Below are 16,885 nucleotides of genomic sequence, written 5' to 3'. Positions count from 1 at the left end.
AGTTGTTACTCATAGTCATTATGAACCTTGTGGATATGTGTAAGGTCTGTGTGCGGGAGAGCTTTCTATAATCTTATGATTAAATCTCTGTCTTTTAGTGGACCTATGTCTTGGGCCCTGATCTTCCGTGGATATAGTATTTCCCAAGTGGATATAGCATTTCCTCCCATTTCCCTAACTCCCTTTATAGCTGCAGCATTTCCAATTTATTTCCTTGAAGACCTAACCATTAACTATGATTTTTCACCCTCCTCTGAGTTAAAAGTCTAGAGGGGACTGAAGTGGAAAGAATGACCTTCCTCCAGTGGGAGAAAACAATGTCAGTCTTTTCCCCCTTGGAGTTGGCCTTCGGTATGGAAAAGCCTGGCATAATTCACCATGATTGCTCTTCCACTGCACTTTGTAGCTTCATGAAGGAATGTGTTCTTCTTCTTGAACATTTAGATTCTGGTGCTCATGTCCACAAATGTTGGGAGTACCCCTAAGTCTGCAGTCCCCAGGCATTTCTCACTTTCATCCTAATCAACACTTAGTGCAGGAACTTGTCAAAATGACTATTTTGATATCTCTTCATTGCTTTGGAGGCTTCTGGTGCAGATAAACAGATCATGGTTGTGACCCTCTGCGCATGCCTGACTCTAGATTTCAAGGTAGCAATTTTCCCTGCAACCTCAATTCTCTGATGGGTCCACAAAAAGTATGTTTTTCAGTTTTCTAGTTTTTCTCTTGTTAAAGATGACAGTGAAGACTTCTAAGCAATTTTCACATTGAAGTGGAAGTCCTCGTCCATTACTTTTTACTCAGATGTTTTTTATCTTTTCAACAATGATTAAACAAATAGGATGTGGAATTCTTAAACTCATGATGTCCCTAAGATGACGAGGAGTCTGCCAAGTAGCACTCTTGGGAAAGGCAGCCCCTGCAGGGGAACCTCATGAACACACATATGCTTTAGGATTTTAGTAACATTTTGGCATCTCTAAAATGCTAAGTAAAAATTGTACAGTCATCACAGAATAAAGCTACGTAGGAAGCAGCAGCTAATCGTGGCAACCTCCTACTTTAAATGAGTTTAGATTTTGTCAGAAGATAGGGAGCATTTTTGTAGTAGAAGAGTGACACTATCTGATTTAAATATTAATTCATATTATATACCAGAATTGGATTTTCTTCATTGCTAACCAGGCACCTCAGAAGAGATTCAGTAGGCAACAAAATAGACCAATAACCAATCAAGAATGAGAGTTAAGAATAATGTAGATGAATTTTGCATTAATAGTCCTTGAACTGTGAGCTTTAGTTGCATGACTTCCCTAAAGTTTAGTTCTTGCTTATAAAAATGGGGAATGTAAGGTGTGCCTCACAGATTTGTCATGAGACATAAACAAGCAATGCGCATGGAAGGATCCTGGTCAAGTGCCTAGCACAATACAGGTTCTTCCTTGTTGGTGTCATTCATAAAAGCTTAAAATGTAGCAAAACAACAACACAGAGATAGAAGTTGCTTGATCTTTCTTGCTATAGTTACTAAAGACATAACTCCCAATTTTCCTATTTGGCCATTGTTTTTATCTTCCTTATTTTTATCTTCATGTCATTCTGGTGTTTTCTCTTCTAAACCTTATTATAAACATTCTCAGCCACTCATTTTCTAGATTTTACATAAGATCACCTGGTGTCTGAAAGCAGAAGAGCAAGAGAATTTTTTGATGGTTTTACATTTTGTTTATTGATCTTTGCTCTAGTTTTTCTGGAAAACCATTTACCTTGCAGAAGTACTTTAGTCTCTTTTTTAATGGCCCTACTTGATACATCTTTCCCTTGACTGCCTTCCTTAGTTCCTTTTGCCTTTCCTTATCTTTCAATCACAGATATCAAGTTTCAGCTCTAGGCTACCGATGGAGGTAGGTTGTAGGAGAAAACATATGTCCTAGTCACAATTTAGTGAAGTAGAAAAGCAAAGCAAACAAAATTAAAACGAACAAAAATATTTGGAAATTAGTCCACTATAATATAGTAAGGCTTTTGGCATATGCAATACAATGCCCCCAAAATAGAAGCAAAAAAATCTTTTGTTGAGCTCCTCCTGTTGGCTAAACTAAGTGCCATTTATTTAACTCATGGAATCCTTATAAATAATTCTGTGACATAATGTTCCCAGAGTAAGAAGGTACCTGAGGTAATAGAGCTTCTTGAGCATAGATAGCTATGAGCTTCTCAGCTTTGCATCTCTCTGCATAACAGTGTTCATGGGACACAGTAGCCCTCACACAAAATGCTTATTTTCTGATTGAATGCATTGAAAGGCATATGTTTTCAATGCCAAAAGTATAGAAATCCTACAAGCAAATGGTTCACTTTGCTTTAGGATTAGGAGAAATGTGGTCAAAGGAGAACTGAGACAAAAAACTTCCTTGTAGCAGTTGGCTCTTGACCTGGAACTTCAGTAAGTAAATATTTGCTTATAAATAGGCTTCTTATTGCAAACCTATTTTAAAAAAATACTCTTTTTTATTATTTATTAAACAAAGGTATATGTTTATATAATTCAGCTATTTCAACAGATTATTTGGCACTCTAACTGATTTTGAAATTTTTTTTAAATGATCTTAAATTTTAAATGATCTTAAAAATAAAGCAACAGTGTCTTTGTTTCTGACTTTGTCCAATAATTCCCACTTTTCCATTGAAAATTGATTTCTTTGAGATGTTTTTCAAATAATCATTTTCAGATCATGTACTTTCTCTCTTCTCATTAGAACTTGCAGCACAATTCTTGTAAAAATTTTATTGTAATATGTGCTTTTATTAAACATAAGCAGACTTAAGTCTATTAATAGAGTTTTCTTTTAAAAATATACTTAGGCCCAGTGCAGAATGTTGCTGAAGGCAACAGTGGGGGCCCTGGTGGCAGCTGCTCGGAGGGGTGCTGTGGCAACAGCTGCGCCCGCGGGTGGTATAAAATGGTGGATTCTGAGGAGCTGAGGAATATGGTTTCTTCTAGTTTTAGGTTTCTGAACTACAATGAACGGCCACTGTTGCTAGGCTTTGCTGGGCGGAATAAAAGTGGATGCAAGCATGACCTGATAAGGGCGTTGCATTTATTGAAGAGCAGCTGCAGCCTTGCGGTTCAAATTAAAAGTTGAGGATTGTGGCTTCTTGCACTGAGAGAGGGTCTGTCCAGGAACCACCCTGCTCCAGAGAGAGGGAAAGACTGAGAGAAATATCAAAGTGAGAGAAACACATCTGATTGGTTGCCAACTGCAAGCGCCCTGACTAGGACCTGAGCTGGGGAGGAGCCTGAAACCGAGGATTTTCTTTTCTTTCTTTTTTTTTAAAAATTTATTAAGTTATTACATATGTGTCCTTATCCCCACGTTACCTCCTATCCCCCCACTCATGCCCCCTGTTGTCTGTGTCCACTGGTTAGGCCTATATGCTTGCATATAAGTCCTTTGGTTGATCTCTCCCTTTTACCCCCACTCTCCCCTATCTTCCCTCTAAGGTTTGAAGGTCTGATCGATGCTTCTGTCTCTATTTTCACAAAGATTTGAGACTCACCTGGTGGTCAGAGAAGTGAGACTTCTATACAGTCTGGAGGTAACGACTGACCAAGAAAGCTGCATGTTCTCTGAGCTTCCAAATCTGGAGGAGCGGTTGTCCAGCTGAGCTGTGACTGGCTGCAGGTTGGGGGAAGGGCTTCTCTTGGCAGCTGGAATTAAAAGGTCAGGGGACGCACCGGACTCACAGGCCACCAGCAAAGTGAGGACGGAGATTTCCGGTGCATCCACTTCTCCCTGCAGAGCCCAGCTTCCCGAAGAAACCCACCTCAGTCCAGTCCTTCTTTCAGGGCCCAATGGCGTCTGATGCAGCTCTGGCAGAACTCCCGGCAGAAATCAAGTGTCCCGTCTGCCTGGATGACCTGAAAGACCCTGTCACCATCGAATGCGGGCACAACTTCTGTCGCTTCTGCATCCAGCAGTCCTGGGCTGATCTGCAGGACAGGTTCCCTTGCCCTGTGTGCTGTCACTCATGCCAAGAGAGGGACTTGAGGAGCAACACCCAGCTGGAAAAGATGGCTGACACGGCCAAGGCCCCCCAGACCACCAGGGGCAAGAAGAAGCAGCAGGGAGAGACGCGCTTATGTGAGAAGCACAACAGGGCCCTGACCCTCTTCTGTGAGGAGGACCTAGAGCTGCTGTGTCACCTGTGCACTCAGCCCCCTGACCACCAGGGCCACCAGGTGAGGCCCGTGGCGGAGGCTGCCTCTCATCACAGGCAAAAGCTCAGAGGTTACGCTGAGGTCCTGAAGAAGCAGTTGGCAGACACTCAGAAATCACTAAGCATTCAAAACAAAACGTCCTCAGAACTGAGAAAGCAGGTGGAAACCAAAAAGCTGGAATTACGCTCTGAATCTGAGCTCCCGAGGCAGTTTTTAGAACGTGAGCGAGAAGTGGTTTTTTCAAGATTAGCTGATAAAGAAAAGGAGATTGAAAAGAAACTCAGGGCTAATATAACCGAATTTTCAGAGTACAATTCCACAGTCAAAGGCCTGCTAAGTCAGATAGCAGACTGCAGGGTGCTGACGGATGCAGAATTGCTGTTACAAGTCAAAAGTTTCGACAAGAACTCTCAGGTGCCCCCACCAGCAATGTTTTCAAAACAGTTATGGGAGAAAGGCTTCAGTTTTCCTTTCCAGCATTCTGCTTTGCAGAGGATTACAAAGACATTTCGAGTAGATATCATTCTAGACCCTGAAACGGCACACCCTAACCTGACTGTCTCTGAGGATAAAAAATGTGTGCAGTATACAAAGAAAAGGCAAGACGTTCTTGATTCTCCCAAAAGATTTATAGTCAACACAGTTGTCCTGGGGTTTCCATACTTTCATTCCGGCAGGCATTTCTGGGAGGTAGAAGTGGGAGACAAAACCAATTGGGGGATCGGAGTTTGCAAAGATTCTCTGTCCACCAGGTTGAGGAGCCCGTCGGCCGCGCAGGGATGCTGGCAGATTAGGCCGCACGGGAATGACTATGATGCCCCGGGAGCTGGCCCCATCCCTCGCTTGTCTGAATTGAAGCCCAGAGACATCGGCGTTTTCCTGGACTATGAGATGGGGGAGCTCTCATTTTATAACATGGCCGACAAATCGCACATCTTTACTTTCGCTGTCATTTTTAATGAACCTCTTAGGCCTTATTTCTACGTAGGACATGACTCAGAACCTCTTAGGATCTCTATAGGAACGGACTGAATGAAAACTTTCTAAGAGACTGAACCAGTTTAATAATTTTTTTTTTTAAATGGAAGGTGTGTGTGAATGAATGCAATAGTGGGTATCATATTAATATGAGAGTAAATCTAATCTCCCTTCACTGGAAGGTGAAAGGAAGAAATGTTTGGTAAACAAAGGTGGTCCTGTTAAACACATGAGTCAGGAAGAGAGTTTCATTTTGTTTCAACAACAGGGGACAAGATCTGAGGGTTGCACAGGTTCCGCCGCACTCTTGGTTCAAGCTCTACCCAGTGCTGGGGATCTTCCGTAGCTGTTTACTTCGCTTCTTTACTCTTGAATTGGCCTGGGGTTCCTAAATCCCCCTTCCCCTCCAGGGTATCCTCTGACCTGGACTCCTATGGTACTTTTGGGCTCCCTGCCTTATTTCACTGAGCCCAGAGGGCAGAAATCCTAGTCCTCTGTAAGCTACAAACCAGGGTCTGTCTTAGTAGTTTTTGTATAGATGGTGCTAGCACAGTATTTGCCTCCTGAATAGCATGCTTAACATTTAAATTGCTTTTGTGGTTTTTCTGTTTTGCTAGTTCTGGTGCTTAGTTTCATTTCCTTTTATTGTTTGCAGTGTTCATTATTGTGTTTAAAGTGTATAGTTGGTCTCCTAGATGACACGTTGGAACCTGAGCATCCTAACGTTAACTACAACTTTTCCTCTGTAAACCAAAGTTCATCCCATAAGCCTTAGAAATGGACTAGATCCAAGTGGAATTTAAAAATAAATAAGAATTAATCCATCTACAAAGAATTAAAAAATAAAACTCGAGAATTGCATCCTAGACACCGGTAACCACAAACTCCTGAAGGACCTTTTGATTGATCCACGTTCAGATCTTCAGTTTTCAGTTTGGCTGGTAGCTCATCACCTGTAGAACCTGACCTGGCTGTGGCTGGAATCCACAGGTTGCCTTCCTCTTCTGTGACATCTCTCCCCGTCCTTCCCTGTTGGTTCTGTGTTGCTTCAAGACACTAAGCCCATGCTTGAGATGCAGGAGCCATGTCCTCCAATCCCTCCTGCCCATCCTGATGTGCAGTTAAAAAACTTGCCCTTTTATGATGTGCTTGATGTTCTCATCGAGCCCACGAGTTTAGCTCAAAGAAGTATTGAACGGTCTCAAGAGGAGTTGTTTATTCTTACTCTGACCCCTCAACAGGTTATAGAGATATGCATATCCAGAATTCGTTTGCCAGATGGTGGGGAAAATTATAGAGCCGAAGTTCAGCTGAGACTTTGCTTGGCAGAGACAAGTTGCCCTCAAAAAGATGGCTATCTCGAGAATTTATCTATAAAAGTAAACGGGAAGCTTGTTCCTTCATCTAAGTACGCACCACCACCACCACCTCCTAATGCAGTGATTAAACAGAGGTGCCCTGGACACACTGTGAATATTACATCTTTAGTTAGGGTATCTTCAGCTGTGCCAAACCAGATTTCCATCTTTTGGTCATCAAACATTGGAAAGAATTACTCCATGTCTGCCTATCTTGTACGACAGCTCACATCAGCCACGTTATTAAAGAGATTAAAAAGTAAAGGTATTAGAAAAGCTGATCATTCTAGAGCACGAATTAAAGAAATATTTACTGCAGACCTTGAAAGTGAAATTGTTATAACTGACCTTGCGGTATCCTTGATATGCCCGTTAGGGAAAATGAGGTTGACAAACCCATGCCGAGCAGAGACTTGTGTACATCTACAGTGTTTTGATGCTGCCTTATATCTGCAAATGAATGAGAAGAATCCCACCTGGGTATGTCCTGTGTGTAAAAAAGAAGCTGCCTATGAAAATTTAATTTTAGATGGGCTTTTAATGGAAATTCTCAATGACTGTTCCGATGTCGATATGATCAAATTCCAAAAAGATGGCTGTTGGTATCCACTGAGACCAAAGAAAGAAGCTAAGGAAGGATCCAGCCAACAGGGTACAGAAATAGAAAGTTCACGTGTCCTCCAACGCACTAAGAATTGTTCATTGATTTTAGACCCCACTATTCATACAAGAGTGATAGTGGCCCCCAGTAAGCATAGTTCAGAGATTCCAGCCAGTCAGGCAAGGAAGAAGAAATTGGATGTGACTGACCTACCAACAGAAAGGTGCTCTGATGAAGAGGGAGGCCCCCCTGCTAAAAGGAGGTGAATCTTTATGTCAGTAACACAAAGCAGCCCAACCAAAGGGGTTCTCGTGTATCAGCCATCTTCTGTAAGGTTGCCCCGTGTGACTTCAGTTGATCCTGCTGCTATTCCACCTTCATTGACAGACTACTCGGTACCATTCCATCACACGCCGATCTCAAGCATGTCATCAGATTTGCCAGGGGAACTAAGAAGTGATATTAATAATGAACTGCAGCTTGGAACATGTTCTGGTACGTGCAACAGTGAATTCAAAATTTATGGAATGGAAACAGCTTGATTATTTCAAAAATATGACTGCCTTTTTATTACTAGTGATGTATTGTCAGGTGCAAATGGTGCTCAAAAGTTGTCATGAAAATTTGAAAATGTTAAACATTTACATATTTAATCATGTAGCAATCATGTTTTGTTAAAGTTCATGGCTCCAGTAGGGGAAATATGTTATTAATAAGACATGTAGAGTCAGTTTCATATAAAGACACATTTAAAATCTAAATGCAACAATTTTAACTGTTAACAGAACAAACATTTAGAATGTACCATCAGAATTTTTAACACAATCTACCTTTTAGTTAAAAATAATTGACCACATTTTCAACCATGAAATACTTAGGAGGGCATAAATACATATCCATATAACCTATTGTTTCAATTTGAACTTACGGTGAAATAAACAGCATTTTGCTAAACTTATGAAACAAGTAACATTAATCAGTATTTATGAAACTTCAACTATTTTGTATGAGTTTTAATAGTCTACTTAAAATGTAAAAGGCAAGAACTTGATAATGAAGGTATCGAAAGGAATAACATCTGACATGCTATATCAAATTTTAGAGAATTATTTGAGGAAAAAATTGTTTCAGTGAGGAATATTTATACTAGAACATTATTGGATTTCATATAGATGGCATCTGTGTAATGTTGGGGAGACAGAGTAGAACTTCAACCAAAAGTTTAGAAAACTGTCTAGATATTTTATTATGCATTACATAAGTCACCATATTCATTGATCCCTGGATGAGGTGTCAAAAGATACAGATCAAGTGAATCAGATCTAGTTAATCTTTTAAATCAACATGAAATAATAAAGAATTGCAGTACTAGTGCATCTAAAGAGCTGAGAATTGAAACGATGAAAATAGGAAGAGTTTTGCACCTCAGTGGGCAGCCTTCAGTTCGGGAGCTGTAAAAAAAACAGTTCAAAAATTACATCAAGCCAGTGTTTATTTAAATTGAAGTTATAAAATGGGAATAGTTAAACATTTAGAAAATGAGCACTTTTGAGTGATTTGGCTTCAATACAAATATTCCAACAGAGCAATACTTTCTTAGCTTTAGAAAAGTGTCTGTTATTCAAGTATTCAAGTGGAATGAGTGATTCAAAAAACATTAAAATTAATTACTTGAACATGTGAAATTAACAAACTATAAAAGCAGCAGGTATTACAAAAAGAAAAATGTCATACCATTTGAAGCAAAATAAAATTAAGCCAATTAATTAAATGACATGCCAATAAAGTATTTTTGTGACTGAGTCAATAATGGAGATGTGGATGTATAAAACTCACAGGAGGTATTATAAGGGTTAGACAAATTTTAAGTGTTCAACAGGAGCAGAGAAAGGATTTACTGAACAAGGTCATTAATGTGAAAAACTCTGCCTATGGAGATAGGCCACCTGTTGATGACCAGTTTAATGAGGAAGTTGGAAAAGTTTGTTCTGATTCCCTTTTTCCATTGTTGGCTCAAACCCTACTGTATCATATAGCTCATGACAGATGTACAGAATGAAAAATCATATCAGCAGGTTTGTTTTTACATGATTTATAAATGGAATGATTTCTTTAAAATGATTGGTGCTATAGCTTTTATCACTTGATAAGCATTTTAAGCATAGCTTCTTTAGAGATTATAAGGGACTAAATATACTTTAAGTTTTGAATTGTAAATTATTCATTCTGGTTATTAAGATATTTTAAATATCATTCCCACTAATATTCTCTATATTCTCTATTTTGAGTAACAGTGTAGTATCAGACTTTTACTGTTTGATTGTTATTTAAGGTGATAATGAATGACAGCAAATAAAAATGCATAGAATTAAATAGAAATTTACCTGTCTTGAACTATACTTAGTATTTGTTGTTGTTTTTAATGTTTTGAAATCTAGTCAAACAGGGAAGTGTAGGGGGACTGACTTCGAATGTTATTGCTAGACTTTTCAGGCATGACATTTTCAATGATTTATTGTTGTAACTCTGATGCTTTGAAATGGTGTACTGGGCAACCTTTCCTGTTTCTAAAGCTTAATTGGTAAATCTCACATCTTTGGTTTAGAAAATTGCATTGGCTTATAACCCAGTAAGCCTTGATACGGTTTAACTTGTAAGTTAGCAGAAATTGCCAAGTGGTTGCTTTGTGCAGAGCATGGAACTGTGTGCCCTGCCTTGGATGTGGTATTTTAGATGAAGCTCAATGTGTTGTATTTCTAAAATAATAAATGTGAAGTATCTTAAATAAAGACATTTAGCTTACCCTCATTATATTGTCCATTTAATCATTCTCCTAAATAGCAAAGATTTGCCCAAAAGTCTTCTAAAATTAAAACATTAAATATCACAGACAGCTGAATTATTGGGCTCTGATATCTGTCAAAAATTGCATTTGTTTCTTTATCTTTAGATTGGAGTATTGAATCCCCTGACTCCTAAAACAGTTCTGTAAAAAATAAGACTTTACCATCTTTATCTTCTCAAAAAAGAAGGCATATTTTTTAAAAAAATATACATTTTATTGATTTTAAAGAGGAAGGGAGAGGGAGATAGAAACATCAATGATGAGAGAGAATTATTGATAGGTTGCTTTCTGTACAAAGCCCCCTACTGGTTTTAGAGCCCACAACCCTGGCATGTGCCCTTGACTGGAATTGAACCCAAGACCCTTCAGTCTGCAGGCAGATGCTCTATCCATTGAGCCAAACCAGAAGGGCTTGCTCAAAGGCAACTTAATCTAACCCTCTTCTTTTCGTGAGATGCATTTAAAATCTCCTGAAAACACCTCCAATCTAGTTTGACTTCTTATATTTCTCATTTTTATTCTACCAATTTTGGCATCTCACATCTGCCTTTTGATACTCAGTATTTCTGCTCAAATTCCATCAGCTTCAACAAAATATCTATTAATCAATTTTAGAGAAACTGTTGGGCTTTTTTACTTTTTGGGAGTGTTACATTATTATCCTTACCTACAAACCTCTTGAAGACAGAGTATTCTTATCCTTAATAATTCCTGTCATATTGTGAATGCCTTTCTGTTCCAATAGGAATTTATAATTGTAATCTATCAGTTTCTGCAGATTTTCAAATATTGATGATTGCCATTATCCTTACATAAACAGGAATAGAGATAATTTGCACATCATATTTAATTCTTCCTTATACTATGTTTCTCCAAACACTCACATTTGACCAGTTCAGCTTCCCTATGAGAAATGTTCTTATACATTTAACTTAAAAGTCTCTTGCTTAATTGACTTCCATTTACTCTTTCTTGAATCCTTGGAGACATAAACAGTGACCCACTAATAACTGACATCATTCTTTATAAATGTTTTTTGAATTATTGCTTGTGCTTCTCTAGAATATGCTATGCCATGGAACAAAGTTTGGTAATTGCTGGGTAGGAAAACACAGAAAGGTTCTGTGCTCACATGAATTCAGTCACTGCCACACACATGCTCCTTTGTTGGATGAATATTAATGAACCTATTAGTGGCTCTGTGAAGTTTCAGAGCAAAGAAGCATATTTTATTTCTTTTTTACTCAGCATTTCTCTGATTTCAACATGAGCGGTATTTCTCCTGTAACATCTATGAACACTCCATGAGAAATGCTTTGGGAAATACTACATCAGTGCTCCATTTTTGATGTTTTTAATCACATAGCACATTTCCCATGATTAGTTAATGTTATTAGTTTTTAAATGTTTTTTATTGATTTTTAGAGATAAGGGAGAGAGAGAGAGAGAGAGAGAGAGAGAGAGAGAGAGAGAGGAAGAGAGAGAGAGAGAGAGAAGGAGAGAGAGAGAGAGAGAGAGAGAGAGAGAGAAGAGAAATATTGATCAGCTGCTTCCCCCACACACCCCAACCAGGGATTGAACCTGCAACCCAGGCATTTGCCCTGACCAGTAATCAAAATGACAACCTTCTGGAGGATGGGAGGATGTCCAACCAACTGAGCGACACCAGCCAGGGATTTATTAGTTTTAATATGTGAATATTCTCATATTTTTGAAGAGTTATCTTACTATATTCTATTGAGAATCATATATGAAATAGAAAGGAAAAGAACACTTTCAGACTCTTGTGACTCATGTAGCTTTAATATATTTTTTACATCTTTTCATAATATATTTAATATATTGCTCATCCTCACTTCTCCTTGAAGAAAACTTTCACTACTTGTGTGCAAACTCAAATGGTCATCTGCATTGACCACCAAGTTTTTCCTCCTGGTTCTTTCATCATCCAGTTAAAAGTGCGTACTTAAAAAAAAATTCTTATGATCATAGGGTATAAAAATGGCCTTAAGTCCAACTGGGTTGGAACATTTCTCTTTCTGTCACTTAGGCAGAGTATTGAATATTCCTGTAAGGTTACAAAGGTTAGCATTTCTGTGCTTATTTTTAAGATCAAGAGAACAAGATGAACAGTGAAACGAGTTGGCCCAAAACAAACCTTTGAATCTCTGCATCCTCAACTGGTGCCGACACCCTAACTGTGGCAGCTCCCAGCAGGCAACTGGCAGTTATCCCAGTGCAGGTCAAAGACGAGCAACGTAAATTAAATGAAAGTATAACCAACCAGTGAAGTATCTGAGTTTGATATGACCTTTACTCTGAGTACAAAATGTCAATAAAAATCACAGGAAAACAGTTGTTGGTTTCATCTTAATAATTTTGTCTTACTGTATGAAGCAAAACAGATCTGAAGCAAAATAAATGACACACAAAGTGTTTTAAGACTGAAAAACTATCCCATTTACCAACTTAATGTTTCACTTACTAATTGAAGTATATAACACCAAGAAATTCAGCTAAAAAAACCATGGTTTGGGGGCTTGAAAATTCTTGAGGGCACTCTTCATGTGCCCCTTACAATTACTTAAGATGGTTTGGATGTGTATGACATATAAAAACATAGCTTGGGCATTGGCTCTTAGCACTGCAGTACATGCCTTGCATTTCCATCTGTGTTATCCTTCTAAATCTAGATCTGTTAATGTGGCTTGTTGCCTAAACATTCATTTGCAGCACCCTAATGAGTATGAGGCAGATCCGCATTATTTATATTATAAAAGGCCAGTGGCCGTAAGGCCCTAATGACCAAACGACCGGTCACCAGAAGGAGCACCTCTGGGTCCCTCCCCCTGGCCCAGGAGCCACTTGTGGCCAAGGAGAGGGGCTCATGCAGCATGGTTGGTCCCTTCCCCTTGGCCCACAGGCTCCGATCACAGCAAGGCTGGTGGCAGTGCAGCGAGGCAGCGGGGAGGCATTTGCGGGTGGGGGGTGCTGCAAGCTTGGCTGGGAGTCAGGGAGCTGGGTGTGTGGTGGGATGCGCATGGGTGGGCAGGGCTGCAAGCGGGGCGGTGGGTGCGTGGGTGGGTGGGTCATGCGGGGACTGGGGTGCGGGTGGGCAGGGATATGAGTGAGGTGAGGCACACGCGGGTGGGCAGGGCCACGCGCGCTGGTGAGCAGGGCCGCGAGATTTCACGCCTGGGCCTCTAGTATTGGTGTGAGGAGCCCAACTCAGCCTGGCACAAATTTCTTCATCAGCTTGTTCACTGGGGCATCCTCAGTGCTCCACTAGTGGGCCACACACACATCATGGTCTCTGTAGGTTGGGTGGTGCTCAGACATTCACATAGGTTCTGGGCGAATGGGCCTCCTGGAGCTGAGGAGAGGATGATGTCCTTTCTCTTTACTTGCCATTCCCTCCCTTTTCTTACACTGAATTTTACACTGAATTTTCTCTTGTCTTTTGAAGCTGTAGTAGTCTTACACCATTGACCATTTTCATGTGCTCCTCCTTTTGCCTGAGGTGACTTTTCGGTAGTTTTTAATTTATTAACTCACACGCATTCTTCAGGACCCAGTTACAACATCACCTATTCTCTGAAGACGACTGTGACTCACGCTTTGTAACTGCTTATTATGAATCCCAGTATTTTAATCCATTGTATTATAGGGTACTTTCACATATCTTCTTTTCTCATGAGTTTATTTGCTTGCCTGTAACCACTACGACTGTATTAATTCTCTGTTATTGCTGTAACAAGCTATCACAAATGTGGTGGCCTAAACGCACAGAAACTTATTACAGTTCTAGGGGTTAGGAATGGGTCTACGGGCTGCAATCAGGCTGCCCATAGGGCTGTATTATTTCTGGAGAAATTCCGTTTCCTTGTCTCCTCCAGTTTTTAGAGGCTGCTGCCATTCCTTAGCTCATGTCTCTTCTTCCATCTTCAAAGTCAGCAGCATAGAATCTTCAGATCTTTCTCTGACCTCCTCCTTTTACTTTTAGGATTTTTGTGGGATTATGCTCAGCCCACCTGGATAATCCAGGATAATCTGTCAGACTCAGCATCCTTAGGTTAAGCCCATCAGAGTTCCTTTTGCCACATAAGGTAATGTATTCACAGGTTGTGTGAATTAGGACATAGACAACATAGATGGGGCATTATTCTGTTTATCACACTTAACCATCACTTCACCTATAACATTGGCATGGTTCCTAGCATACATTTGCTACCTGATATTTTTTAGTTTGAAGAACTAATGAGTATTGTGGTTGCTAGTTTTCAAGTGTCTTTTACTAGATTGTGAAATTCTTGACATAAGGGAAGATGTCTTAATTTTTTCTGTATCTCCATGCTAGGCATAATGCCTTAGTATGTAGAAAATTCAAAATAAAATGTTATTGAATTTAAAAAAATTCATAAGAGAGATAATCGAGTTCAGCCTTCAATGAAAATACCTAATGAAATATCCATGTATGTATATAAAAATCTCCCATTTTCTAGAAGGTATGATTGTAGGTCTGTTAAATCATATTTCAGATTAATGTTGCACCAGGTGGTTCAGAAGGAAAGTGAAAATCACTACAAAGTGCTGGTAGCCTCTTCCCTTTGGAGTGACTAAGGCTAACCATAACCTTTCCTACTTTTATTGTCATTTGTCACCTACTGTCTCACTTCCATTACCAATATTGATGATGATGATTCTAGTTCATTTTATGTAATTAAGACCTGCCTGAACTTGGTGAAAAATAATATGACAATTAACCCCCCCCCAAAAAAAAAAAATCAGAAGATCTGAATAAGGTAGGGGCATAATGCATTTTCTGAAAATATCAAGGACATTATACATTTTTGAGTGGTTGCTCTATTGCAGCTGTGGGCAAACTACGGCCCGCAGACCGGATCCGGCCCGTTTGAAATGAATAAAACTAAAAAAAAAAAAAGACCGTACCCTTTTATGTAATGATGTTTACTTTGAATTTATATTAGTTCACACAAACACTCCATCCATGCTTTTGTTCCGGCCCTCCGGTCCAGTTTAAGAACCCATTGTGGCCCTCGAGTCAAAAAGTTTGCCCACCCCTGCTCTATTTACATTTCAGTTTCCCTCTACAGATTCAGTCTATGGGTCACAATCATTGAATTCTGATTCAAGAGACACATTTTGAGGTGTGCTAGGAGAATATGATTATATTATAGACACCAGATCCCACACCCAGATCCCACAATTATGTTAATGATCATCTAAAAACATTTACTTTTCCACTTTCAAATTAATAAGCACATAAATACTGCAATATAATAAAATCTTTTTTTCTCTGCTGACATACTGTACATTGCTAGGCAGAGTAGTCACTCAGTAAATGATTGTCTATTGCAGTGGTTCTCAACCTTCTGGCCCTTTAAATACAATTCCTCATGTTGTGACCCAACCATAACATTATTTTCATTGCTACTTCATAACTGTAATGTTGCTACTGTTATGAATCGTAATGTAAATATCTGATATGCAGGATGGTCTTAGATGACCCCTGTGAAAGGGTCGTTCGACCGCCAAAGGGGTCGCGACCTACAGGTTGAGAACCGCTGGTCTATTGGATTAAATTGAAGCCATTAGTATTAGACCCTTATCTCTTTCTGTTTCTAACTTCTTTCATTATTCCTCTCTTGTATAACCACATGTGTAAATTTATTCCAGCTAAGCAAATACAGTGCGTGGTTTCTTTAATGATGCCGAATCTTACAGTCACTCCAAAATTGTCACTGTTTTCAAAAATGTTTAATTTCCTCTTAAACCAGATGTTGGTTTGCATGTTACTTACACTCCTATCACACTTGAGTCAATCTAGTAACTCCAGCTTTCCTTCTGAAGGTCTGGTGTACTTTTAAGATGTCATTAGCATTTTATTTGCTTATGTTTATTACTTGGGCATACCTTTTAAAATGTAAACTTTTCTTGGAAGAGGATATATCTTTTTTTTTTTAATCATCACAGTTTAAAAAAAAATTAAAGGCAATGAATATGCCATAGTCATTCCTTAGGCAAGACTTCTAAACTGTATTTTCTCCTTTTTCCACTTTTTTTAGCTTTTGCTTATTTTTACAGATACAGCTATAGGTCTTTCTATTACACAAAACCTTTGCAAAATAATGTTGTCCCCTTTGATTGGCTTCATTGATAGAATTGTATCATTTAATTCTTTTTCCCCAGTTTTCTAAAAATTATCATTTGTTTTCCCCAGAAATTTTAGTTCAGTAATCATGAGTTGGGGCTTAGAAGTTTATGTTTCAGTGTTCATAGATAATTCCTTTCTCTGGAGAATTTAAGAAAAATCTGTTGTCTTTCCCTGACAACTCATGACGCTAACATCATTAATACCAACATGATCTTTTTAAAAATTATATTTATTATTGAAAGTATTACAGTGAATCCCCTTTTCCTCCCATTGATCCCCTCACCCCGCTCCCCCACTCCAGGCTTTCATGGCACTATTGTCTGTGTCCATGGGTTCTGCATATCTATCTATCTATCTATCTATCTATCTATCTATCTATCCATCCATCCATAAGAGCTAAGGGCCATAACATCTAAAATGACTGAACAGACCACCTAACGCCAGGCTGCACGTGCAGCGGGCTCTGGTGGGGGGCTGAAGTGCTGTCCTGGGTCCCAGCCACCCTCAGCGGAAGTCAGTCCTGGGCCCTGGAGCAGTGGCAGGGCGGGGAATTTCGTGGAGCATGGGGGGGCGGGGGGCGGGAGGAGCCTCGTGGAGCAGTGGAGGGGCGGGGGGAATTACGCGGAGCATGGCAGGGTGGTGGGAGCCTCGCAGAAGAAGTCGAGGGGCCGTGGAGCATAGATAGTGGAGTGCCCGGGGTGGGGAA

The 16,885-nt window shown here is 39.6% G+C and overlaps 1 pseudogene; it reads left to right on the top strand.

Moving 5' to 3' along the window:
* Positions 1-2,963: 2,963 nt before the first annotated feature.
* On the top strand, positions 2,964-7,701 carry LOC102423789 (annotated as a pseudogene).
* The last annotated feature ends 9,184 nt before the right edge of the window (positions 7,702-16,885 follow it).

Source organism: Myotis lucifugus, unplaced genomic scaffold, assembly GCF_000147115.1.
Source record: "Myotis lucifugus unplaced genomic scaffold, Myoluc2.0 scaffold_104, whole genome shotgun sequence".
In the NCBI taxonomy this organism is placed as follows: domain Eukaryota; kingdom Metazoa; phylum Chordata; class Mammalia; order Chiroptera; family Vespertilionidae; genus Myotis; species Myotis lucifugus.
Note: the sequence above shows the minus strand (reverse complement) of the source record. Positions and strands in the feature narration are given on the sequence as shown.